The sequence below is a fragment of the Pongo abelii genome, chromosome 6, assembly GCF_028885655.2.
Source record: "Pongo abelii isolate AG06213 chromosome 6, NHGRI_mPonAbe1-v2.0_pri, whole genome shotgun sequence".
NCBI lineage: Eukaryota > Metazoa > Chordata > Mammalia > Primates > Hominidae > Pongo > Pongo abelii.
The window spans coordinates 108,461,380-108,489,087 of record NC_071991.2 but is presented as its reverse complement, the minus strand read 5'-3'; the positions used below and the strand labels follow the sequence as shown (position 1 = coordinate 108,489,087).

The 27,708-nt window shown below is 40.8% G+C and overlaps 1 protein-coding gene and 1 pseudogene across 9 annotated transcripts in view; one reads left to right on the top strand and one right to left on the bottom strand.

Moving 5' to 3' along the window:
- The window catches only part of IMMP2L (inner mitochondrial membrane peptidase subunit 2), a 917,762-nt gene that overhangs the window by 146,079 nt on the left and 743,975 nt on the right, over nucleotides 1–27,708 (top strand). The window lies entirely within an intron of this gene.
- On the bottom strand, nucleotides 283–27,477 carry LOC134761706 (argininosuccinate synthase-like; annotated as a pseudogene).

Genomic DNA, 27,708 nt, shown 5'->3' with positions numbered 1-27,708 from the left:
TGTTCTGTCAATCACCGAGAGAGTAGTGTTGAAATCTGCAGCTATTATTATGGGTTTTTTTTTTTTTCCTTTCAGTTCTAGTTTTTGCTTCATGTGTTTTGAAGCTCCATTATTAGGTGCATAAATATTTAGAATTGTTATTTTTTTTTTTAATTGTCATTTTACAGCTCACTCCTGCATTTGTCCTCCACCCTTCCCTTTGATGACCAATTTTGCAGGCTTCAGGGAGATCAGGGAACAAAGTTGGGGCCTGGCAGCCCCACTATTCTGCCAGCCGGGGAGAACAAGTCACAATTACAAATCATCACAACATTTAGCACCTGTAGTTGGGAGAGCTGCAACGTGAGGGGGCCCCAGGTCTCCATTGTACACGGGTCTATTTGACAGTGACCTTACTCTGGAAATAATGATATTCCTTCAGCCTGAGGTAATTGATGTTGATAAAACCGGTGGCATCGATTGGCTCATAATTCCCCTGCATGTTGATGCTCACCAGCTCCTCCTTGTAGAGAGACAGTAGAGACTCCTGGCTAAGGATGTGCACCTGGTCCTTGAAGATGGGCACCTGCACTTTTCCTTCCATTTGCTCCTGGGACTTGGTGATGCAATGGTGGACAGATTTACACTCAGGGTTGATTTTGTGCACTTCCCAATCCATGGTGAAGACCTTGATGTCTAAATCAGCCTGGTGAAGGATGGTGCCTGCTGGGGTCTTGTAGATACCTCTGGACTTCATTCTAATGAAGCAGTTCTCCACAATGTCAATATAGCCCATGCCGTGCTTGCCTGTGACTTCGTTCAGGTACACGAAGAGCTCCAAGGAGGTCTGGTGAGGTGGTGCCACCTTGATGGTCACTTTTCCGGGGACCCCTTTTTTTGAACTTGATCTTGAGAATTTCAGGGGTGTTGTGGGTTTTGGCTAGGTCCTGGGTATATCGGTAATGACATCTTTGCCTTTGTGTTCATTTTTGAAAAATATTTGATCTGGATGTATGATTTTTAGTTTCACATTTTTTTTCTTACAGCACTCTAAGAATGTCATTCCATTCCCATCTAGCTTGCATAATTTCTCACAAGACATGTGTTATTATATTTACTGCTATGTACGTTATGTGCCTTTTTTTCTGGCTACTTTTAAGATTTTTCTCTATTACTTTTTTTTTTTTTTTTTTTTTTTAGCAATTTGATTATAACATGTCTTGTCATGGTTTTTCTTTATTCTGCCTGGGCTTTGTTGAACTTCTTGGATTTGTAGGTTGATATTGTTTATTAAATTCAGAAAAATTGGGAGCATGTTTTCTTTAAATATTTTCTTGACCTCTTTCCTCTTTATTTTAGTGCTTGAATCACAAAAATGTTAGATTATTTGTTGTTGCCTTCACATATTACCAAGACTGTTTATTTTTAAAATATTTTCTTCCTTTGTACTTTGTTTAAAATAATTTATATTGCTATGTTTCCAACTTCACTGATATTTTCTGTAGTGTCTTATCTGCAACATTTTCATATCAAAAATATTTTTAAATATTTAGACACTTAATTTGGTGGTTCTCAATATGTTCTCTTTGTCTTCTCATTATGTTCGTATTTCCTTTAAGTCTTTAATCTTATTGAACTTATTTTAATAGCTGTTTTAAGGCCTTTTAATGTTAATTTTGTTATCTTTGTTAATTCTGGATCTGTTTTTATTGACTGATTTTTCTCCTAGTTCTGGGCAACATTTCCTCCCTTTTATTTGTCTGTCTCTAATTTTTTTTTCACTATTAGGCATTGAATATTAGTATTTACATTGTTCAGCTGAATTTGAACAATGTAGATACTAATTTACATTGGTTTTTCTTTTTGGTTACTAATGTAGTACTAATTACATTTTGGTTTTTCTTTTAAATGGTCTCTCTCCCCACCACCCTCCACTTTTTTGGTAAGCATTTAAGTTATTTGCAGATCAGCCTGCTCATTTCAAGGCTATTTTTATGCTTTTCAAGGATGATCTAGGGTAATCTTTACTCTAGAGCTAGTTTAGACTCACTACTAAGGCATGAGCTCTCTGGAGTCTCTACAGAATACTCTGGGTATTCAACAACAAGGGCTCTTCATTCTTGGAATTGTTCACTTTATAGCTCCCCTGAAATTGATCTTTTCCTGCTATTTTTCACTTGGCTGCTTGGAGTTTCACCCTATGTAGCACAGATTCCTATTCAAAGCCTCATGAGTATTCTTAAGTCAATCTCTGCATAGCGTTCTCTTTATCTGTAATATGTCCCACAAATTCCAGCCATCCCAGCGTCTTCAAACTCTAATCTGTTTCTCAACTTATTTGGATCATGAGGCTCTGAGTTCCCCATTCTTATACCACAGTTTAGACTTTGCATCTAGGTTGAAATAGAGGCAGTTTTAGATATCACCTGATTTGTTTCCCTTTTGTTAATAATCACATGCCTCTTCTGCCATTGGTCCCCTATCTGAAATAGCTTTATATATTTTGTCCACTTTTCTAGTTATGTATAGGATTTTGAGGGCAATCCTGTAGAAGTTCAGCATAATTATTTGTTTCACTTAAATTTAATGAATGTAATTTTTCTAAACCTGAATATTGAATCTGGCTACTCTTAGAAGCAAGCTTTATGTTACTGTATGTTTTTATTTTCAGAAATTTCAAATCTTTGTATAGAGACCATAAGATTATTTAACCAAGGTTATACTGATGTCTTAAAAAAAACTCTCAGGTTTTTCAGAAGATACCCTTTAGGTAATTTAATTTTGCATCCATGTATGTGCAAGTTGGTGATGTACATGTACAGCTTCTTTTAAAAATGGATTGGGACCTAACAATGAAAACATGCAGTTGTAATGGTTCTTACTGTAGTGCATGTTGAATTATGAGAGTTACTCATGGTTATATGTTACCCATGGGGACTTTTAATGTGCTTGGTTATATAGATCTGCAAATTTTTAGCTATGGGCTGATAACCATATTGAATCATAAATTTATTACTGATGCATTGCTTTCTAGGTGGACGTTAAATTTTAAGACAATTAAGGGTAGGAATTAGCTTTCTATTATGGAATGGTTTCTTCAACTTTAAATGGATGTCTTAAATGTATATATTACTAATTTGTGTAATCAATACACAAAAACATTATTTGGAACAAAAATTAATTACAAAGCTTCTTAAGAATAATAGAGGAAATGCAAAATATTTCTAAATAAAAACAATTTAACTGACAGAAGCTTGTCAGCACTTAGCAACATTTATTTTCAATTACAAATGGTACTTTTTTATCACCATTTTTCTTCTAGCTTTGTATCAATATATCATCTAGACAGAAAGTGCTGATGTAGGTTTTTCAGTGTTAACCTGCAAAGGAATTGAAGGTGAATGTGGTTTTAGTTACATATCTTGCTTCCTCTACATCTGTGCTTTGTGTTTTATTAGACTGTTTAAAACACATTGTTGTCAAATATCTAAATGTCAGGCTTGCTGATCATTTATATGCCTTCATTTAGAAAAAAAATTAACTACATACAATGTGGTTATCAGCTGTCTTTTCTAGGGGTATCTGTAAATTTGAGAGTGTTTTACTGGTAGCTACATGAGAAGTTAGTATCTCCAAGTTTTTCATTCATATTGGCTTACTGCCATGTGAAATTTATTACTGAACTTTCATATGAAAAAGATAAAACACACAGTCATCTCACCTTGTCCCGTTATGCATTTCAGTTTCAGGAAGAAAATGATATGCTTGCAGTTCTGTGACATGATGCACTAGAAAAATCTTTATTATAGAGATTGTGTGACTTAGAGTTTGTATGTTTATGCATGACTCTTGCAGAATAAAGTTGTATTTATGTGTACCCATAGTGATATTTCTGTGTCTGTATGAACATAGTGATTCAGTAGATTAGATCATGAGCATTCTTTATATTTGTCTACAGTAATTAAGTCTCTCACTGAATATGAATCAAGTACTGGCCAAGCTGTCTTATAATAAATATTACACTTATTACTTGTTTCAATGGCTATACAGATAATCAGAAGTGTTGCAAGTTGGTCACTTATTGGAAAATCTTAAATACGCTACTTACAGGGAACTTACCATGTATACACACATATGGTATTATCTTCTACTTTTTTGGTTTGTTTTAGATAAGTGCTGTTGCTTAGCGTTTAAAGTAGAATGTTTAATTTTTATAAGTTAATTAATATATATTTAGTTCTATGACCTTGAGCATGCTATTTAATTTTCCCACGCCTGAGTTATCTCATCTCTGAAATAGGAATAATATAGTTCCTGCTTCATAGGATTGTGTTGAAGATTAAATGAGTTAATACATATGAAGCACTCAGAAAAATTCTTGAATCTAAGCAAATTTTCAGTGAGTAGTAGTTATTGTCACCATTATTATTAGTCAATTTAAGAATCAGCCAGTAATATTTATTTTTCTTTTTTATGTCTTTATTTCTATATAATTTACATTTCATAAAATTCACTCATGCTAAGTATAGAAATTGATGATATAGTGAATGTATAGGGTTGTACAGCCATCACTGTAATCTAATTTTGGAATGTTTTAATCATCCTGAAAATACTCCCCATGGCCATTTGCACTTACTGTTATTTCTTAACCCTACCTCCAGGCAACCAATAATCTATTTTGTATTTCTATTGATTTTCCCCTTCTGGATATTTCATTTAAAAAGAATCACACAATAAATGGTCCTTTGCATTGGCTTCTTTCCCTGAGTGTAATGTTTCTGAGGTTCATCCATGTTACAGTATGTATCCGTATTTTGTTCGTTTTTTTGCTGAATATTATTTTTTCTTTAGATGCACCTCATTTTGTTAATCCACACACCATTTGCTAGACTTTTATGTTGTGTTGCTTTTAGGTATTATGAATAATACCATGAATATGCTTTTATAATTCTTTTTTTTTTTGAAGGTTTTATTTATTTATTTATTTTTTCTTTTCTAGGACTTTTATCTTTGTTTTTTCTTTTTTTCTTTTTTTTATTATTATTATACTTTAGGTTTTATGGTACATGTGCTCAATGTGCAGGTTATTTACATATGTATACATGTGCCATGCTGGTGCGCTGCACCAACTCATCATCTAGCATTAGGTATATCTCCCAATGCTATCCCTCCCCCCTTCCCCCACCCCACAACAGTCCCCGAAGTGTGATGTTCCCCTTCCTGTGTCCATGTGTTCTCATTGTTCAGTTCCCACCTATGAGTGAGAATATGTGGTGTTTGGTTTTTTGTTCTTGCGATAGTTTACTGAGAATGATGATTTCCAATTTCATCCATGTCCCTACAAAGGACATGAACTCATCCTTTTTTATGGCTGCATAGTATTCCATGGTGTATATGTGCCACAGTTTCTTAATCCAGTCTATCATTGTTGGACATTTGGGTTGGTTCCAAGTCTTTGCTATTGTGAATAATGCCGCAGTAAACATATGTGTGCATGTGTCTTTATAACAGCATGATTTATAGTCCTTTGGGTATATACCCAGTAATGGGATGGCTGGGTCAAATGGTATTTCTAGTTCTAGATCCCTGAGGAATCGCCACACTGACTTCCACAAGGGTTGAACTAGTTTCCAGTCCCACCAACAGTGTAAAAGTGTTCCTATTTCTCCACATCCTCTCCAGCACCTGTTGTTTCCTGACTTTTTAATGATTGCCATTCTAACTGGTGTGAGATGGTATCTCATTGTGGTTTTGATTTGCATTTCTCTGATGGCCAGTGATGGTGAGCATTTTTTCATGTGTTTTTTGGCTGCATAAATGTCTTCTTTTGAGAAGTGTCTGTTCATGTCCTTCGCCCACTTTTTGATGGGGTTGTTTGTTTTTTTCTTGTAAATTTGTTGGAGTTCATTGTAGATTCTGGATATTAGCCCTTTGTCAGATGAGTAGGTTGCAAAAATTTTCTCCCATTTTGTAGGTTGCCTGTTCACTCTGATGGTAGTTTCTTTTGCTGTGCAGAAGCTCTTTAGTTTAATTAGATCCCATTTGTCAATTTTGGCTTTTGTTGCCATTGCTTTTGGTGTTTTAGACATGAAGTCCTTGCCCATGCCTATGTCCTGAATGGTAATGCCTAGGTTTTCTTCTAGGGTTTTTATGGTTTTAGGTCTAACATTTAAGTCTTTAATCCATCTTGAATTAATTTTTGTATAAGGTGTAAGGAAGGGATCCAGTTTCAGCTTTCTCCATATGGCTAGCCAGTTTTCCCAGCACCATTTATTAAATAGGGAATCCTTTCCCCATTTCTTGTTTTTCTCAGGTTTGTCAAAGATGAGATAGTTGTAGATATGCAGCATTATTTCTGAGGGCTCTGTTCTCTTCCATTGATCTATATCTCTGGTTTGGTACCAGTACCATGCTGTTTTGGTTACTGTAGCCTTGTAGTATAGTTTGAAGTCAGGTAGTGTGATGCCTCCAGCTTTGTTCTTTTGGCTTAGGATTGACTTGGTGATGCGGGCTCTTTTTTCATTCCATATGAACTTTAAAGTAGTTTTTTCCAATTCTGTGAAGAAAGTCATTGGTAGCTTGATGGGGATGGCATTGAATCTGTAAATTACCTTGGGCAGTATGGCCATTTTCACGATATTGATTCTTCCTACCCATGAGCATGGAATGTTCTTCCATTTGTTTGTATCCTCTTTTATTTCCTTGAGCAGTGGTTTGTAGTTCTCCTTGAAGAGGTCCTTCACATCCCTTGTAAGTTGGATTCCTAGGTATTTTATTCTCTTTGAAGCAATTATGAATTGGAGTTCACTCATGATTTGGCTCTCTGTTTGTCTGTTATTGGTGTATAAGAATGCTTGTGATTTTTGTACATTGATTTTGTATCCTGAGACTTTGCTGAAGTTGCTTATCAGCTTAAGGAGATTTTGGGCTGAGACAATGGGGTTTTCTAGATATACAATCATGTCGTCTGCAAAGAGGGACAATTTGACTTCCTCTTTTCCTGATTGAATACTCTTTATTTCCTTCTCCTGCCTAATCGCCCTGGCCAGAACTTCCAACACTATGTTGAATAGAAGCGGTGAGAGAGGGCATCCCTGTCTTATGCCAGTTTTCAAAGGGAATGCTTCCAGTTTTTTCCCATTCAGTATGATATTGGCTGTGGGTTTGTCATAGATAGCTCTTATTATTTTGAGATACGTCCCATCAATACCTAATCTATTGAGAGTTTTTAGCATGAAGGGTTGTTGAATTTTGTCAAAGGCCTTTTCTGCATCTATTGAGATAATCATGTGGTTTTTGTCTTTGGTTCTGTTTATATGCTGGATTACATTTATTGATTTGCGTATATTGAACCAGCCTTGCATCCCAGGGATGAAGCCCACTTGATCATGGTGGATAAGCTTTTTGATGTGCTGCTGGATTCTGTTTGCCAGTATTTTCTTGAGGATTTTTGCATCAATGTTCATCAAGGATATTGGTCTAAAATTCTCTTTTTTGGTTGTGTCTCTGCCCGGCTTTGGTATCAGGATGATGCTGGCCTCATAAAATGAGTTAGGGAGGATTCCCTCTTTTTCTATTGATTGGAATAGTTTCAGAAGGAATGGTACCAGTTCCTCCTTGTACCTCTGGTAGAATTCGGCTGTGAACCCATCTGGTCCTGGACTTTTTTTGGTTGGTAAGCTATTGATTATTGCCACAATTTCAGCTCCTGTTATTGGTCTATTCAGAGATACAACTTCTTCCTGGTTTAGTCTTGGGAGGGTGTATGTGTTGAGGAATTTATCCATTTCTTCTAGATTTTCTAGTTTATTTGCGTAGAGGTGTTTGTAGTATTCTCTGATGGTAGTTTGTATTTCTGTGGGATCGGCGGTGATATTCCCTTTATCATTTTTTATTGCATCTATTTGATTCTTCTCTCTTTTTTTCTTCATTAATCTTGCTAGCGGTCTATCAATTTTGTTGATCCTTTCAAAAAACCAGCTCCTGGATTCATTAATTTTTTGAAGGGTTTTTTGTGTCTCTATTTCCTTCAGTTCTGCTCTGATTTTAGTTATTTCTTGACTTCTGCTAGCTTTTGAATGTGTTTGCTCTTGCTTTTCTAGTTCTTTTAATTGTGATGTTAGGGTGTCAATTTTGGATCTTTCCTGCTTTCTCTTGTGGGCATTTAGTGCTATAAATTTCCCTCTACACACTGCTTTGAATGCATCCCAGAGATTCTGGTATGTTGTGTCTTGGTTCTCGTTGGTTTCAAAGAACATCTTTATTTCTGCCTTCATTCGTTATGTACCCAGTAGTCATTCAGGAGCAGGTTGTTCAGTTTCCATGTAGTTGAGTGGTTTTGAGTGACATTCTTAATCCTGAGTTCTAGCTTGATTGCACTGTGATCTGAGAGATAGGTTGTTATAATTTCTGTTCTTTTACATTTACTGAGGAGAGCTTTACTTCCAAGTATGTGGTCAATTTTGGAATGGGTGTGGTGTGGTGTTGAAAAAAATGTATATTCTGTTGATTTGGGGTGGAGAGTTCTGTAGATGTCTATTAGGTCTGCTTGGTGCAGAGCTGAGTTCAATTCCTGGGTATCCTTGTTGACTTTCTGTCTCGTTGATCTGTCTAATGTTGACAGTGGGGTGTTAAAGTCTCCCATGATTAATGTGTGGGAGTCTAAGTCTCTTTGTAGGTCACTCAGGACCTGCTTTATGAATCTGGGTGCTCCTGTATTGGGTGCATATATATTTAGGATAGTTAGCTCTTCTTGTTGAATTAATCCCTTTACCATTATGTAATGGCCTTCTTTGTCTCTTTTGATCTTTGTTGGTTGAAAGTCTGTTTTATCAGAGACTAGGATTGCAACCCCTGTCTTTTTTTGTTTTCCATTTGCTTGGCAGATCTTCCTCCATCCTTTTATTTTGAGCCTATGTGTGTCTCTGCACGTGAGATGGGTTTCCTGAATACAGCACACTGATGGGTCTTGACTCTTTATCCAATTTGCCAGTCTGTGTCTTTTAATTGGAACATTTAGTCCATTTACATTTAAAGTTAATATTGTTATGTGTGAATTTGATCCTGTCATTATGATGTTAGCTGGTTATTTTGCTCGTTAGTTGATGTAGTCTCTTCCTAGTCTCGATGGTCTTTACATTTTGGCATGATTTTGCAGCGGCTGGTACCGGTTGTGCCTTTCCATGTTTAGCGCTTCCTTCAGGAGCTCTTGTAGGGCAGGCCTGGTGGTGACAAAATCTCTCAGCATTTGCTTGTCTGTAAAGTATTTTATTTCTCTTTCACTTATGAAGCTTAGTTTGGCTGTATATGAAATTCTGGGGTGAAAATTCTTTTCTTTAAGAATGTTGAATATTGGCCCCCACTCTCTTCTGGCTTGTAGGGTTTCTGCCGAGAGATCCGCTGTTAGTCTGATGGGCTTCCCTTTGAGGGTAACCCGACCTTTCTCTCTGGCTGCCCTTAACATTTTTTCCTTCATTTCAACTTTGGTGAGTCTGACAATTATGTGTCTTGGAGTTGCTCTTCTCGAGGAGTATCTTTGTGGCATTCTCTGTATTTCCTGAATCTGAATGTTGGCCTGCCTTGCTAGATTGGGGAAGTTCTCCTGGATAATATCCTGCAGAGTGTTTTCCAACTTGGTTCCATTCTCCCCGTCACTTTCAGGTACACCAATCAGACGTAGATTTGGTCTTTTCACATAGTCCCACATTTCTTGGAGGCTTTGCTCATTTCTTTTTATTCTTTTTTCTCTAAACTTCCCTTCTCGCTTCATTTCATTCATTTCATCTTCCAGGGCTGATACCCTTTCTTCCATTTGATCGCATCGGCTCCTGAGGCTTCTGCATTCTTCACGTAGTTCTCAAGCCTTGATTTTCAGCTCCATCAGTTCCTTTAAGCACTTCTCTGTATTGGTTATTCTAGTTATACATTCTTCTAAATTTTTTTCAAAGTTTTCAACTTCTTTGCCTTTGGTTTGAGTATCCTCCCGTAGCTCAGAGTAATTTGATCGTCTGTGCCTTCTTCTCTCAGCTCGTCAAAGTCATTCTCCATCCAGCTTTGTTCCGTTGCTGGTGAGGAACTGCGTTCCTTTGGAGGAGGAGAGGCACTCTGCTTTTTAGAGTTTCCAGTTTTTCTGTTCTGTTTTTTCCCCATGTTTGTGGTTTTATCTACTTTTGGTCTTTGATGATGGTGATGTACAGATGGGTTTTTGGTGTGGATGTCCTTTCTGTTAGTTTTCCTTCTAAAAGACAGGACCCTCAGCTGCAGGTCTGTTGGAGTACCTGGCCGGCCCTGTGAGGTGTCAGTCTGCCCCTACTGGGGGGGTGCCTCCCAGTTAGGTTGCTTGGGGGTCAGGGGTCAGGGACCCACTTGGGGAGGCAGTCTGCCAGTTCTCAGATCTCCAGCTGCGTGCTGGGAGAACCACTGCTCTCCTCAAAGTTGTCAGACAGGGACATTTAAGTCTGCAGAGGTTACTGCTGTCTTTTTGTTTGTCTGTGCCCTGCCCCCAGAGGTGGAGCCTACAGAGGCAGGCAGGCCTCCTTGAGCTGTGGTGGGCTCCACCCAGTTCAAGCTTCCAGGCTGCTTTGTTTACCTAAGTGAGCCTGGGCAATGGTGGGCGCCCCTCCCCCAACCTCGCTGCTGCCTTGCTGTTTGATCTCAGACTGCTGTGCTAGCAATCAGGGAGACTCCATGGGCGTAGGACCCTCAGAGCCAGGTGCGGGTATAATCTCCTCGTGCACCGTTTCCTAAGCCCGTTGGAAAAGCACAGTATTCGGGTGGGAGTGGCCCGATTTTCCAGGTGCCGTCTGTCACCCCTGGAAAGGGAACTCCCTGACCCCTTGCGCTTCTGGATTGAGGCAATGCCTCGCCCCTGCTTCAGCTGGCGCACGATGCGCTCACCCACTGACCTGCGCCCACTGTCTGGCACTCCCTAGTGAGATGAACATGGTACCTCAGATGGAAATGCAGAAATCACCTGTCTTCTGAGTCGCTCACGCTGGGAGCTGTAGACAGGAGCTGTTCCTATTCGGCCATCTTAGCTCCTCCCCCAGTATGCTTTTATAATTCTTTCCGTAGATATATGTTTTCATGTCTCTTAGGCAGATTTCTAGGTATGGTATTGCTGAGTTGTGTGATATATTTATGTTTAACTTTTGAAGAGACTGCCAAACTGTTTTCCGGAGCTGCTGTGTGTACCATGTTACATTCCCATGAGCAATGTATGAGGGTTCTATTTTCCTCACAACCTCACCAACATTTGTTATTTTTTATCTTTTTTGATTTTAGCTATCCTAGTGTGTATGAAGTAGTATCTTATTTTGCTTTTAATTTGCATTTCCCTAAAACACGTATTTGTGTGTCTTACTCAATGTTACACCCCAACGCTGGCGATACTGGGAATTTCATCATGTATATGTGGGCTCAAAGACCCTGTCTCTTTTCCTCATGTGGGATAATTTTCAAAAACTATACCCACTGCAGAGGTTCCTGTGGCTTAAACCTCTGTTACAACCACATTGCAATTCAGCTTCTTTCTCTGCCTGTCCTGCTTCCTTCACTCCCTGTCAGATGTTGTTCCTAAGGGCACTCCCCAAAATGCATGCAAATCCCAGAATCTTAGAGCCCGTTTTCTAGGGAATCCACGTATAACAGGGATATAGAATTGATAGGAGTCACTAATTTAGAGAGAGTGATTAAGGAAGACCTCTAACTTGAGGTAATCTTTGATCAGAGACCTGAATAAAATGAGGAATTAAACCACCTAGATAAGTTGGGGGAAACTTTTCCAGACAGAAGAGCAAATGCAAAGATCTAAGGCAGGACCATGCTTGACAGTAAAAGACCATGTGGGGAGTGACCAGAGTCAATAAGAGGGAGGAAAGGTAGAATATAACAGGAGGCCACACCTTGCATGGCTTTTGAAGTGTTTTCAGTAGTGGAATTCCATGATCACTCTAGATGCTCTGTAAAAATCGAGTGTAAGGGACCAAGAACAGAAATAGGGAGCCAGTAAAGAGGCTACTACAATAGTCCAGGTGAAAATGGTTGTGGCTTGAGTTAGGGTGGTAGCATTGGAGTGGCTGAGAAGTGGCCAGATTCTGGATATATTTTAAAGATATACTTTTTTGATGGCTGGGATATGGAGTATGAGAGAAATAGAGGAATCAAGGAGGGTTCTGAAGTTTTTGGCCTAAGCAATTGGATGAATGGAAATTGTGTATTGAGATACAAGAGGCAAAGGAGTGGGCAGGGGTGGTAGAAACCAAATTTTACCTTTTAGACATGTTAAATTTGTATGCCTATAAGACCTCCAAATATAATATAGAGAAGTTGTCATTCATATCTGAGTGAGGACTGAAGATAGAATTTGGGTAATTTTCAGGATATACATTATACTTAAAGCTATGCACCTTAGTGAGATCACCTAGACAGAGATTGGCAATTTTTCTTCTGTAAAGGATCAGAAGCACTATCTAGTCTTTGTTGCAGCTATTCAATTTTAACCTTGTATTGTGAAAGGAACTGTAGACAATAATTAAGAAAATGGGTGTGGCTGCGTTCCAATAAAACTTTATTTATAAAAATTAATAGGTGGTAAGCTACATTTGGTCTGCAGGTAGAGTTTACTGACCTGTGACCTAGACAGTGAATAGAGAAAGACAAAAGTCCTATACCCCTCCTAGGGTAGTCCAACACTTAGAGGTTAGGAATAATGGGAGTCAGGAAGATGAGAAGGAGCAGCCAGTGACCTAGGAGGGAAACTCAGAGAATGTGATTAGGTTATCATTTATGTCTCTCCTCACTTCAACTGTGTTTTTAAATGCATAAATAATTCATGTAAAAATCCAAACAGATAATCCTCTAATTTTTTATAATCTTACACATATTGTTTCTCTGATATTATACTTCGATATTCTTTATAATTTATGTGTATTACAATATAAAATGTTCATAACTTTTTAGACATTTGAGTGTGAAGTTCTAATAATAATTTTTAGTGCATTTTTTTCAAATATGCTATTTTTAAACTGTAATGTGTGGGGTTATTTGTTAAGATGATGTAGTTGGAATTTTCTGTTCCTGAACTTTTAGCTGGTCTCTGTGTTCGTGGTGCCTGTACACTTGGGAGCAGTAAAAGCAGAGAAAGAGATTTCAGAGATAACAGTAAATCCTTTAAATTTGAGTATTTCCATTTCTTGAGACCTTTGAAATTTTTATAAAAGTACACCATTGCACATTGTCTAGTAAGTAACTAAAAATGAGCTGTGTAAGCACATGTGAAACTCACTAAACCATAGTTGGTTAAAGGAGTTACAGACTTGTAATGTCTTAGCTCAGAAAGATAACTGATTATATATTACCAGAAATCTTGGTTAAATTTGTACTGTATTTAATTTGTAGAACTGTAGTTCTAGCAATCTACACCTGGTGTAATTTTTATTTTTCTGACGTTGCTATAAGTAACAGATGCAAGGTGAAGTAGGAATTAAGGAACTACTTTAGACACATTTTTTGGGTTGCATTTTGGAGTTCAGACACCAGAAGTGATTCTGAAATTTTTGTATTGCCTACTGACAGACATTATGTACCAAGAACTCACATTACTGTAGGTCACTGAATTAATTTAAGAAATACCAATTGACATCATTCCTTTAGGGAATTGTGGGCTACTGCTTGATATTATTGTCTTTGACAAATGTGAAAATTTAGAATAAACTTTATTTTTAGGCTGTTGGGACCTTAAGAGTGAAGTGATTCCTTTGCAAATTTAAATTTTTTCAAATGGATAAAAAGTATAGTTTATAGACTTTCTTTCTACCTCTTTTCACTGAAATAGTTAAGTGCTTGAGTTTTCCATGAACTGTTGTACGTAGTTACTTATTTCTAAATGGAAAAAGAGTTCCAGAAAGCATTTAAAAGTCTTGAGAGTTGTGCTTAGAGGTCACTTGTGATTTGTGGGAAGAAGGTAGTCAAAATTGGTATTCCTTATGTGTCTATTACATTTGAATGCATGTATATTCTGTTATGTGTAATGTGTTCTAGATGAAATCATTAGGAAGTAAAATTTTTTCATTGTAATTACAGTGACAGTTGGGAAAACCCTTTTTGCTTGAAGACTCTCAGTAATGCCACTGAACACTCCTAATATTTCAGCTTCTTGTGGTGACCATTTTTAATTGTAGCATACTCAATCTGAATTCTTTGTATGCTAGTTATCTACTCAGATGAATTTATATCCTTTTTACTCCAAAATATATAAAAAATAGATTGACTAGCATGAATTTCTGTGGCCATTTGTTTTCTAGCCAATTAGATAAAGTACTGTGAGCTAGGGCTGTGTTAAATGTGATGCATATGCCAGGCCTTCATAAAGGATAAAACTCCCTGTGTGTTATGCCTCTGCCGGATTAGTTAATTAGTATATGTGTTTGTGGGGGTTGTTCCAAGTATGCCTCTTATAGCAATATATAGGTTAAAAAAATAAACACAAACCTTTCAAAAGACTTCCAAGTGGCGTGGCTAATTTTGCCCCAATATTATTTTATATTTAACCGATGGCAACTCTGTATTTAGAATTAAGCTATCATGTAATTAAAGGATCCCAACTTTAACAATATTACACAGAAAGGGATCCTCACTTCTACCCTTTCACAATCCTCTGCAGGATTCTTTACAACCCAAAAAATATTGGGTTTTGAGTTTGGGATGTGGCTTTCAAACAATGTAATTTGGAATAGCTGCTTAACTTTTTTCCTGTGATTCTTCATGTGTAATAAATAAAATAGTTGACTTAGATTATTTTATTGACCCCCTTTAAACAAAACATATATTTTGAATACTTACTACTTGAGGCTGCAGTGAGCCAAGATTGTGCCACTAGGTGTGATTGCACCAACCTGGGTGACAAAGTGAGACCCTGTTTAAAAAACAAAATATATATATATATATATATATATATATATATATATATATATATATATATATATACCTGGGCTGTATTAGTCTGTTTTTACACTGCTGTAAAGAACTACCTGAGACTGGGTAATTTATAAAGAAAAGAGGTTCAATTGACTTAACAGTTCTACATGGCTGGAAAGGCCTCAGGAAACTTAGAATCATGGTGGAAGGCAAAGTGGATGTCTTATGTGGTGGCAGGAGAGAGAGAGAGAGTGAGGGGGGAGGACCTATTAAACAATTTTAAACCATGAGATCTCATGAGTACTCACTATCATGAGAATAGCATGGGGAAACCGCCCTGTGATGCAGTCACCTCCCACCAGGTCCCTTCCTCAACATGTGGGGATTACAATTAGAGATGAGATTTGGGTGGGGACACAGAGCCAAACCATATCACGGTCATGGTAGCTTGCACCTATAGTCCCAGCTGCCTGGGAGGCTGAGGTGGGAGGATCACCTGAGCCTGCGGGGGTCAAGGCTGCAGTGAGCCGAGATTGCACCACAGCACTCCAGACTGGGTGACAGAGTGAGACCCTGTCTCAGAAAAAGATAAGAAAAGAAAGAATAGATGTAAATAGACATAAATATACATAGTGTGTTTGTGGAACTATGAAGGCAATGTGTCTGGAACAGAAAATTTCCATTGTGAAGGTATTAGGAAATAGTTTTAATATACAGATATGCAGAGTCTTGAATGCCACATTGAGGATTTTTAATTTGATTTTATAGTAAATTGAAGCTTTTTTTGTTTTGTTTTGAGACAGAGTCTCACTCTGTCATCCAGGCTGGATTGCAGTGGCACGATGTTGGCTCACTGTAACCTCTGCCTCCTGGTAATTCAAGTAATTCTCCTGCTTCAGCCTCTCAAGTAGCTGGGACTTCTGGTGCATGCTACCACACCTGGCTAATTTTCGTATTTTTATTAGAGACGGGGTTTCACTGTGTTGCCTGGGCTGGTCTCAAACTCTTGACCTCAGGTGATCTGCCTGCCTCAGCCTCCCAAAGTGCTGGGATTACAAGCGTGAGCCACCATACCCATCTGTGAATGAAAGCTTTTAAGGTTTTTGAGAAAGTAAAGTGATAAAAGCAGCACTTAATTCTGGAAAAGGATGATTCCATTTCATTATATGAGGTAATCTATAGAGATGAATAAGGAAACTTGATATTGCCAGGAATACAAGTTGGGCGTTTCATAGAAAGTTAGTTTCAGAACAGAAGGCTTTTGCTTGGTTTTAATTTGAATATATAGGACATGTACATTGTGAATGAATGAAGGATTGCTTTTTCCTAACTTAATATTATTATTATTATTATTTTTGAAATGGGGTCTTGCTATGTGGTCCAGCCTGGAGTGCAGTGGCAATTCACAAGCACGGTCGTAGCTCACTACAGCCTTGAACTCCTGGGCTCAAGCAGTCCTCTTGCCTCAGCCTCCTGAGTAGATGGGACTAGAGATGCATGCCACCCTACCTGGCTTCTATTTTTTAAAAACCATGAATTTATAACATGATAAACAGTCTCTCAGATAATATTTTTATGGATTGTATTCACCAGTCTTGCATTTACCACTGTGTTTGGAATGTTGGCAATGCTAAATAAATAATGGTTTAATAATGAGCCTATAGTCTTCCTAATTCTATTCCTTAATAGCCTCTCAAGTTATTCTTTCCATCTAATGTTGAACATAGCTATGCAGTCCGTGGTTTACCAGTTGAATTGCTCAGTATGACCATGACTTTCTTAACATTTTTCTCAATCAGACTTCATGAATATTTAAAGAACCTCTTGAACAGAAGTAGTAGTCTACTACCAGTCAGAGCCCATAATTCCAGAATGCTACAGGATGTGTAATCTGTAGTGTTTCTTTGGAAAGGACATGGCTGGTTAATTTTTCTCTTATTCAAAGAAGTACATTGAAATTTGGAAAGGTATTAGAACTGCAGTTTTAATCCTAGTTATCTATATATTATTTTAATGCTAAAATTCTTTTGCTACTACAGGATTTGTTTTTCTTTAAAGAACCATATTTTGCCTTGTGTTATTGTTAGTTAAGCACAGGTCTGTCTTAATCAGAATACACTCCTTGGAGGCAGAAAATTGACTGTAATTGCCTTTGCTACCCCATAACACTTAGCATAGGTTGGCAATCAGAAAATGTTTGAGTTAAAATACTGTCTTTAATATTTATAGGTAAGTATTCACTAGCAAATTGGAATTGTATTTTATTTACAGATTAACCTTAACTCATGTTATAACTTATTGGATTGCATTTTAGATCAAGAGGCTGAGTTTTTGGGGTATCTCAACAAGATAAACAATCTCACCACATGCTATCAAATTCTTAAAAATAGAAGCAAATCTGTTCTGTCCAAAGTAAACTTACTCCCAACACTTATGGAAATATTTAAAACAACTAAACCAGAGCAAGGAAATAGCAAAAAGCAACAAAATAAACCTTTCCTCACCAGAATATATTTGGGAAGAGATCATCAGTATAATCCTTTTTTTTTTTTTTCTTTTTTGGCATGACTGCAAAATCATGTCACTTCTGTTGATCATTATGGAAACAAGAAAAGTTGTAAAATTATAAAATAATACTAATACTCTTGAGGCATTTTGTTTTAGAGTAGAATGCAGTCATTAATCTAATGTCATACGGATTTCCAAAGATAAGTCTATGGGGTAAGCAAGAGATTGAGAGCTCCTTTTTAACCTCATGCCTAAGCATTTCACATCATCGATATCTTCTGAATAAGCCATGCAGTATACCTACACACACATTTAACATGGGGAAGGTACAGTAAAATGCACTGTTGTTCAGACTACAGATATAGATGGCTGATCCATAGAAAAGCCTTAAGGAGCACAAGGTGAGAACATTTTAAATGGACAGTGGGGTAGACTGGAGAAGGTCAAGGAAGTCTGGAAGGGTCAGACTGGTGGGGATAGGGGAATATTACCAAGTAAGAGGTGTAGCAGCAGGGTGTGTAAAATTGGGTTCTGGGGATACAGGTCATGTCACCATAGAATTTTGAGATTGAAAAGTCTTAAGAGATCTTTGTGCTAAGAAATTACTGATTTCTGAATTGTTCACCACAGTCTAAAATGTTGAGTGACTTATTCACTGTTGCAAACAGTCACTGGCAGGCCTGAAAGGAATTAAAAGCCTTGTAGTCTTGTACTCATTCATTTATTTAACAAATATTTACAAACTGCTTACTATGAGCTAGGGGATAGTGATAAAATATCTGAGACATAGTTCTTCTGAAATTCTTTTGGTTTAGTTGGGGGACTGACTAGTAAGTCAGAAATACAGGGTGATAAGGGCTGTGATCAGATATGTTCAGAGGTCTTGGAAAACACACAGGAGAGGTATCACATTCAGATGGAGAGTGGGACTAAGGACTCAGAAAAGACTTCTGGGGCAAATCTTTTTCAATAGCTAGAGGAATTGAGTTCACTTTTTAAATTAATATGTGATAGATATAATTGATGTGTTCTACATAGAGCCAAAACATCAAACTACTCTTTATAATGTAGGATGTTTTGTTGATTCTCTTACTTTATAGTGCTGGTAGCATGGGAAGCAAGGAGAAGGAGAACCTTGATTCTATATTAAAGGAGCCTAAAGATAGGATATCCTAGTACATGTTTAAACGATAGGATATGCTACTACATGTTTAAAAGGTAGGAAGTGCTAGTACATGTTAAACAAAAACAACTTAGGTGTTAGTATGAAAGGATACATTAATAATACATTAATAATACATCTAGGCCGGGTGCAGAGGCTCATGCCTGTAATCCCAGCACTTTGGGAGGCCAAGGCTGATGGATAACTTGAGACCAGGAGTTGGAGACCAGCCTGGGCAATATGATGAAACCCTGTCTCTAATAAAAATAAAAAAATTAGCCAGGCATGGTAGTGCATGCCTGTAATCCCAGCCATTCAGGTGGCTGAGGCACACTTGAATCTGGGAGATGGAGGTTGCAGTGAGCTGAGATCATGCCATTGCACTCCAGCCTGGGCAACAGAAAAAGATACTGTGTCAAAAAAAAATTAATCTGTTTGCTTTGTTGAAGATCAATTGGCTATAAGTATTTGGGGTTGTTTCTGGGTTCTCTATTCTGTTCCATTGGTCTATGTGCCTATTTTTAAACCACTACCTCGCTGTTTTGATGGCTATGGCCTTACAGTATAGTTTGAAATCAGGTAGTGTGATGCCTCCAGATTTGTTCTTTTTGCTTAGTCTTGCTTTGGCTATGCAGGCTCTTTTTTCGTTCCATATGAATTTTGGAATTGTTTTTTCTAATTCTGTGGAGAATGATGGTGGTATTTTGGTGGAGATTACTTTGAATTTGTACACTGCTTTTGGCAGTATGGTCATTTTCACAATATTGATTCTACCCATCCATGAGCATGGGATGTGTTTCTATTTGTTTGTGTCATCTGTGATTTCTTTCAGCAGCATTTTGTAGTTTTCCTTGTAAAGGTCTTTCAACTCCTTGTTTAGTAGCTGTATTCCTAAGTATTTTTTTTTTTTTTTTTTTTTGCAGCTATTGTAAAAGGGGTTGAGTTCTTTATTGATTCTCTGCTTGGTCACTGTTGGTGTATAGAAGAGCTACTGATTTGTGTACATTAATCTTGTATCTGGAAACTTTGCTGAATTCTTTTGTCAGTTCTAGGAGCTTTCTGGAGGAGTCTTTAGGGTTTTCAAGGTAAATGATCATGTCTTCAGCAAACAGTGACTGTTTGAATTCCTCTTTACCAATTTGGATGCCCTTTATTTCTGTCTCTTGTCTGTTTGCTCTGTCTAGGACTTCTAGTACTTTGCTGAAGAGAAGTAGTGGGAGTGGGCATCCTTGTCTTGTTCCAGTACTCAGAAGGAATGCTTTCAGCTTTTCCCCATTCAGTATTGGCTGTGGGTTTGTCATAAATGGCTTTTATTACATTGAGGTATGTCCCTTGCATGCCAATTTTTGCTGAAAGTTTTAATCATAAACGGATGCTGGATTTTGTCGAATGCTTCTTACCTACTGAGATGATCATGTGTTTTTTGTTTTTAATTCTGTTTATATGGTGTATCACAGTTATTGACTTGTGTATGTTAAACCACTCCTGCCTCCCTGGTATGAAACCCACTTGATCACGATGGACTATCTTTTTGATATGTTGTTGGATTAGGTTAGCTAGTATTTTGTTAAGGAGTTTAGCATCTGTGTTCATCAAGGATATCAGTCAGTAGTTTTCTTTTACTCACGTAACCAAATACCACCTCCACCCCAAAAACTTATGGAAAAAAATTAATCTGAAAAGTGTTTATGGTTTATACTTGACGTGTTAAAATACTTTTGTCTGAAAAAAGCATGATTAGTTCTCTCCAATTCTGTATACAAAATGCATTTCAGATGGATTAAATATAGAAACAATATTAAATGTAAGTCATAAAATACTTAGAAGAAAGTATAAATGAATTATTTCATAGTAGGCCCAGAAAGGCCTTCCTCAATATAAAACCAAAGGGACATATAATGAAGGAAAAGTTTAACAAATTTGGTATGTAAAATTAAAGTCTCTTATATGTCAAAAAAACGTGAAATGATAAAGTGAATGAGAACCTGGAAAAGTATTTGCAACATCAAACATATCACTCCTGTATAAAAAACAGCCACAAAATAGTAATAAAAAGCAAATACATTCGAAGGATAATAAGCAAAGGTCATGAACAGATAGTTCAAAAAAGAAAATGAAAAATGAATTTATTAAAGTGATTAATCTCACTTGTAAATGAAAGGCATGAAATTAAATGAGACATACTTTTTCATCCATCATACCAGCAACACAATATTGATGAAGTTTCTTTAAACTGTTCTCTTATGAATATTGGAGAAAGAACAGTTTGGTGGTAGGCATCAAAAGGCTTGACAATATTTACATGTCTTTACTTGGTACTTTCAACTTTTAGAATTTTTTTCCAAGACATAAATCAGAGACTAGAGCAAAGATAAAGGGATGTTCGCTACTGCATTATTATGGTAGTAACTGTCCAATAGTGGTGGGTTAGCAAAATCAACTACAATATTTACAAATGATGGAATATTCATACAGCCATTCAAAAATCATGTTTTCGAAGACTATGAATATTGAAAGTGCTCCTATAATATTGTCAAACAAAAAAGCAAGTTACAAAATGATGTATAGTATAATTCCAGTATTTGAAAAATATATATGTATAGATAAAGGACTAGAGGACTACAGAGAATATAAATATTGGAAATATGTCTATTATAAGTGATTTTATTTTCTTATAGTGAAAAATGTTTTCTTTTCTTTGAGATGGAGTCTCGTTCTGTTGCCCAGGTTGGAGTGCAGTGGTGCGATCTCGGCTCACTGCAAGCTCTGCCTCCCTGGTTCATACCATTCTCCTGTGTCAGCCTCCTGAGTAGCTGGGAGTACAGGTGCCTGCCACCACGCCCAGCTAATTTTGTTTTTGTATTTTTAGTAGAGATGGGATTTCACTGTGTTAGCCAGGATGGTCTTAATCTCCTGACCTTGTGATCCGCCCTCCTTGGCCTCCCAAGGTGCTGGGATTACAGGCGTGAGCCACCGCACCCAGTGAAAAATGTTTTCTAAAGCTTCATTTATTTTTTATTTTATTTTATTTTTTTTTACACTTACTTGTTTATTTTAAAGAATACAAACTAATGGCCAGATGAAGAGGTACATAGGGCAAGGTCTGAAAGGGTCCTGCGTGCAGGAGCTCCTTTCTCGATGGAGTTGGGATGTGCCTCCTGGCACAGTGATGTATTCCCCAACCTGGAAACTTTTTTAAGTGTTATTCAGGGTTTTTATGGAGTTTCCTTTATGTAGGCATAACTGATAAATTATTGCCATTGGTGAATAGCTCAATCTCCAGCTCCTTTCCCCTCCTAAAATGCCTCAGTCTTTCTGGCAACCAGACCCTATCCTGAGGCTATCCAGGGGACCCAGCCACCAGTCATCTTATTACCATGAAAAAAGACTCTCCTATCACTCTGGAGATTCCAAGGGTCATAGAGGCTCTTATGTCAGGAACTGGGGACTAAGACCCAATGTTATATGATAAAAGGTGCTCTTATCACTCAGGAAATTACAAGGGTTTTAGGAGCTTTGTGCCAGGAACAGGGGATGAAGATAAAATGGACATTTCTTTAAAAAATTGTTTAAAAATTTTTTTAGAGTGATTTGAGTTGTTCTTTTATGTGTATTTCTTTTTTTTTTTTTTTTTTTTTTTAAATTTATGAAGTATTTATTGATCATTCTTGGGTGTTTCTCGGAGAGGGGGATATGGGAGGGTCATAGGATAATAGTGTAGAGAAGGTCAGGAGATAAACACATGAACAAAGATCTCTCGTTTTCCTAGGCAGAGGACCCTGCGGCCTTCTGCAGTGTTTGTGCCCCTGGGTACTTGAGATTAGGGAGTGGTGATGACTCTTAAAGAGCATGCTGCCTTCAAGCATCTGTTTAACAAAGCACATCTTGCACCGCCCTTAATCCATTTAACTCTGAGTTGACACAGCATATGTTTCAGAGAGCACGGGGCTGGGGGAAAGGCCATAGATCAACAGCATCCCAAGGCAGAAGAATTTCTCCTAGTCAGAACAAAATGGAGTCTCCTATGCCCACCCCTTTCTACACAGACACAGCAACAATCTGATCTCTCCTTCCTTTCCCCACACTTCCCCCCCCCTTCCTTTCAACAAAACCGCCATCGTCCTCATGGCCCGCTCCCGATGGTCGCTGTCTCTTCGGAGCTGTTGGGTACACCTCCCAGACAGGGCAGCCGGGCAGAGGCGCTCCTCACCTCCCAGACAGGGAGGCCGGGCAGAGGCGCTCCTCGCTTCCCAGACGGGGCCGCCCGGGCAGAGGCGCTCCTCGCTTCCCAGACGGGGCCGCCCGGGCAGAGGCGCTCCTCACTTCCCAGACGGGGCCGCCCAGGCAGAGGCGCTCCTCACTTCCTCCCAGACCGGGTGGCAGCCGGGCAGAGGCGCTCCTCACCTCCCAGACGGGGCGGCCGGGCAGAGGCGCTCCTCACTTCCCAGACGGGGCGGCCGAGCAGAGGCGCTCCTCACTTCCCAGAGGGGGCGGCCGGGCAGAGGCGCTCCTCACTTCCCAGACCGGGTGGCCGGGCAGAGGCCCTCCTCACTTCCCAGACGGGGCGGCCGGGCAGAGACGCTCCTCACTTCCTCCCAGACGGGGTGGCGGCCAGGCAGAGGCGCTCCTCACCTCCCAGACAGGGCGGCCGGGCAGAGGCGCTCCTCACTTCCCAGACTGGGCGGCCGGGCAGAGGCGCTCCTCACTTCCCAGACGGTGTGGCGGCTGGGCAGAGGCGCTCCTCCCTTCCCAGATGGGGCAGCCAGGCAGAGGCGCTCCTCACTTCCTCCCAGATGGGGTGGCGGCCAGGCAGAGGCGCTCCTCACTTCCCAGAGGGGGCGGCCGGGCAGAGGTGCTCCTCACTTCCCAGAGGGGGCGGCCGGGCAGAGGTGCTCCTCACTTCCTCCCAGATGGGGTGGCGGCCGGGCAGAGGCACCCCTCACCTCCCAGACGGGGCGGCCGGGCAGAGGTGCTCCTCATCTCCCAGACGGGGCGGCCGGGCAGAGGTGCTCCTCATCTCCCAGACGGGGCAGCCGGGCAGAGGTGCTCCTCACTTCCTCCCAGACGGGGTGACGGCCGGGCAGAGGCACTCCTCACCTCCCAGACGGGGCGGCCGGGCAGAGGCGCTCCTCACCTCCCAGACGGAGTGGCCAGGCAGAGGCGCTCCTCACTTCCCATATGGGGTGGCGGCCGGGCAGAGGCGCTCCTCACTTCCCAGATGGGGCAGCCGGGCAGAGGCGCTCCTCACTTCCTCCCAGACGGGGTGGCGGCCAGGCAGAGGCGCTCCTCACCTCCCAGACGGGGCGGCCAGGCAGAGGTGCTCCTCATCTCCCAGATGGGGCAGCCGGGCATAGGTGCTCCTCACTTCCTCCCAGACAGGGTGGCAGCCGGGCAGAGGCACTCCTCACCTCCCAGACGGGGCGGCCGGGCAGAGGCGCTCCTCACTTCCTCCCAGACGGGGTGACGGCCGGGCAGAGGCGCTCCTCACTTCCCAGACGGGGTGGCCGGGCAGAGGCGCTCCTCACTTCCCAGACGAGGTGGCCAGGCAGAGGCACTCCTCACCTCCCAGACGGGGCGGCCGGGCAGAGGCGCTCCTCACTTCCCATATGGGGTGGCAGCCGGGCAGAGGCGCTCCTCACTTCCCAGACGGGGCAGCCGGGCAGAGGCGCTCCTCACTTCCTCCCAGACGGGGTGGCGGCCGGGCAGAGGCGCTCCTCACTTCCCAGACGGGGCGGCCGGGCAGAGGTGCTCCTCACTTCCTCCCAGACGGGGTGGCGGCCGGGCAGAGGCGCTCCTCACCTCCCAGACGGGGCAGCCGGGCAGAGGCGCTCCTCCCTTCCCGGACGGGGTGGCCGGGCAGAGGCTCTCCTCCCTTCCCAGACGGAGTGGCCAGGCAGAGGCGCTCCTCACCTCCCAGAGTGGGTGGCCAGGCAGAGGCGCTCCTCACTTCCCAGAGTGGGCGGCCGGGCAGAGGCGCTCCTCACTTCCCATAGGGGGTGGTAGCCGGGTAGAGGCGCTCCTCACTTCCCAGATGGGGCAGCTGGGCAGAGGTGCTCCTCACTTCCTCCCAGACGGGGTGGCGGCCAGGCAGAGGCGCTCCTCACCTCCCAGACGGGGCGGCCGGGCAGAGGCACTCCTCACCTCCCAGACGGGGCGGCTGGGCAGAGGCGCTCCTCACTTCCCATATGGGGTGGCAGCCGGGCAGAGGCGCTCCTCACTTCCTCCCAGACGGGGTGGCGGCCAGGCAGAGGCGCTCCTCACCTCCCAGACGGGGCGGCCGGGCAGAGGTGCTCCTCATCTCCCAGACGGGGCAGCCGGGCAGAGGCGCTCCTCACTTCCTCCCAGACGGGGTGGCAGCCAGGCAGAGGCGCTCCTCACATCCCAGACGATGCGCGGCCGGGCAGAGGCGCTCCTCACTTCCCAGATAGGGCGGCCGGGCAGAGGGGCTCCTCACATCCCAGACGATGGGCGGCCAGGCAGAGATGCTCCTCACTTCCTAGACGGGGTGGCGGCGGGGCAGAGGCTGTAATCTTAGCACTTTAAGAGGCCAAGGCAGGAGGCTGGTAGGTGGAGGTTGCAGCGAGCCGAGATCACACCACTGCACTCCAGCCTGAGCACCATTGAGCATTGAGTTAGCGAGACTCCGTCTGCAATCCCAGCACCTCGGGAGGCCGAGGCAGGCAGATCACTCGAGGCCAGGAGCTGGAGACCAGCCCGGTCAACACGGTGAAACCCCGTCTCCACCAAAAATACAAAAACCATTCAGGCGTGGCGGCGCGCGCCTGCAATCCCAGGCACTCGGCAGGCCGAGGCAGGAGAGTCACAGGAGCCCGAGGCAGGGAGGTTGCAGCGAGCCGAGATCATGGCAGTACAGTCCAGCTTCGATAACAGCGGGAGACCGAAAAAAGGAGAGGGAGACCGAAGAAAGGGGAGGGAGAGGGAGGGGGAGGGGGAGGGGGAGGGGGAGGAGGAGGGGGAGGGGGAGGAGGAGGGGGAGGGGGAGGGGGAGGGGGAGGGGGAGAGGGGAGCTTCATTTATTTTATGAGAAAAAGTTATAAACTACAGACTAGCATTGTATATTGTTATAATAGTATTGTATATATACATATAATTTGCCAACTATATTTATTCTTTTTCATTTTTATTTTACTTTAAGTTCTGGGATATATATGCAGAACATGCAGGTTTGTTAAATAGGTATACATGTGCCATGGTGGTTTGCTGTACCTGTCAACCCATCATCTAGGTTTCAAGCCCTGCATACATTAGGTATTTGTCCTAATGCTGTCTCTCCCCTTGCCCCCCAGCCTCCACAGGCCCTGGTGTGTGATGTCCCCCTCCCTGTATCCGTGTGTTCTCATTGTTCAACTGACATTTATGAGTGAGAACATGTGGTATTTGGTTTTCTGTTCCTATGTTGGTTTGCTGAGAATGATGGCTTCCAGCTTTATCCATGTGCCTGCAAAGGACATGAACTCATTCTTTTTATGGCTACATAGTATTCCATGGTATATATGTGCCACATTTTCTTTATCCAGTCTATCATTGATGGGCGTTTAGGTTGGTTCCAAGTCTTTGCTATTGTAAATAGTGCTGCAGTAAACATACGTGTCCATGTGTCTTTATAAACATACATGTCCATGTGTCTTTATAGTAAAATGATTTCTAATCCTTTGGGTATATACCCAGTAATGGGTTTGCTGGGTCAAATGGTATTTCTGGTTCTAGATCCTTGAGGAATTGCCACACTATCTTCTACAATGGTTGAACTAATTTACAGTCCCACCAACATTGTAAAAGCATTCCTATTTCTCCACAGCCTCGCCAGCATCTGTTGTTTCCTGACTTTTTAATAATCGCCATTCTAACTGGCATGAGATGGCATCTCATTGTGGTTTTGATTTGCATTTCTGTAATGACCAGTGATGATGAGCTTTTTCTCATATGTTTGTTCTCTATTCTTCAGACACTCTGGATATATGCAAATTCAGTAATATGAATTTTATAGTTTAAGTAAATTTGTTTAATAATGCTTATTCAGTGGAGAGTCCAGATGGAATTAATGCCCAATAGTTTTTTTGAGAATGTTGCAGAGTAGTATTACTATAGATAGTTGTGTATTTTTAGTACAATAGAGATTAAATTATACTGTGCTTTCAATTAACTTACTTAAATGAGAGAAAGGCAAAAACTATCAACAGCAGAATAAAGAAAGATTACATATATAAAAGTACCAAAAAGCTGTATTGTGTTTGCTTCATTTTCTCACTTTTAGAAATTTTGTACCTGCACTATGATTTTCATTAAAATGTAGATATTTCTTATACTAGCACATTCATTTACAAGAAATAAAGAAATTTTGCTCAAATGATTATAATACAGTATAAAGTAAAACTGAGTTCATGTAGTAGTGTGTGGAGATACAAACAAAATTGGACTAAAATTTTTTATTGATTGCTTTCTAATTGTAGTAGAAATACATTTTAGATTTCCATTTATGGAGAAAGAAAAAAATGGCAGAGGGTAGAAGAATGATGTGGAAGAAAAAAATAGAAAATATAACTTGATACTTTTGCTTGAAAAAAATGATTGAGGCAATTGGCCACACCTGCTCTGTCTGACCACTCTTGCCTCCTTTGGCTTCTTAGTATTTTCACCATCCTAACTACAGCCGGCCAGTCCCGTCACAGCTGCCCTCTGCTTCTTGCTGTGCTATATGTTTTGCCACTGTCATGTTCACATGAATGGTACAAGACATTAACTTATGAAGTCAAAGGATACTCATCAGATGGAGAGCAGCTGCACACATAATGCACGGCTCCACAGTGACATATAACAGTGTGTTCAAATATTTCAGAAAGACCCTTGCCACTTCGACGACACCAATCAAGGACCTGATCAATGGCCACCATTTCTGCATGTTGAGTAGCCTGAAAAGAGAAAGGGCCTTGCATTGATAATATTGTTTGCTTCATGTAACTACTATTTTACAAATATACAAAAAATAAGTACAAAAAAAAGATGATCGATTAGAGTCATCTTCTAAAACTCATAACCGTGGAATTGTCTTATAGTCTATTTTCCAATGAGATTCCTAGGTTTTTGATTTGGTAGCTAGTGATAGGGACAGATATTTAAAGTTC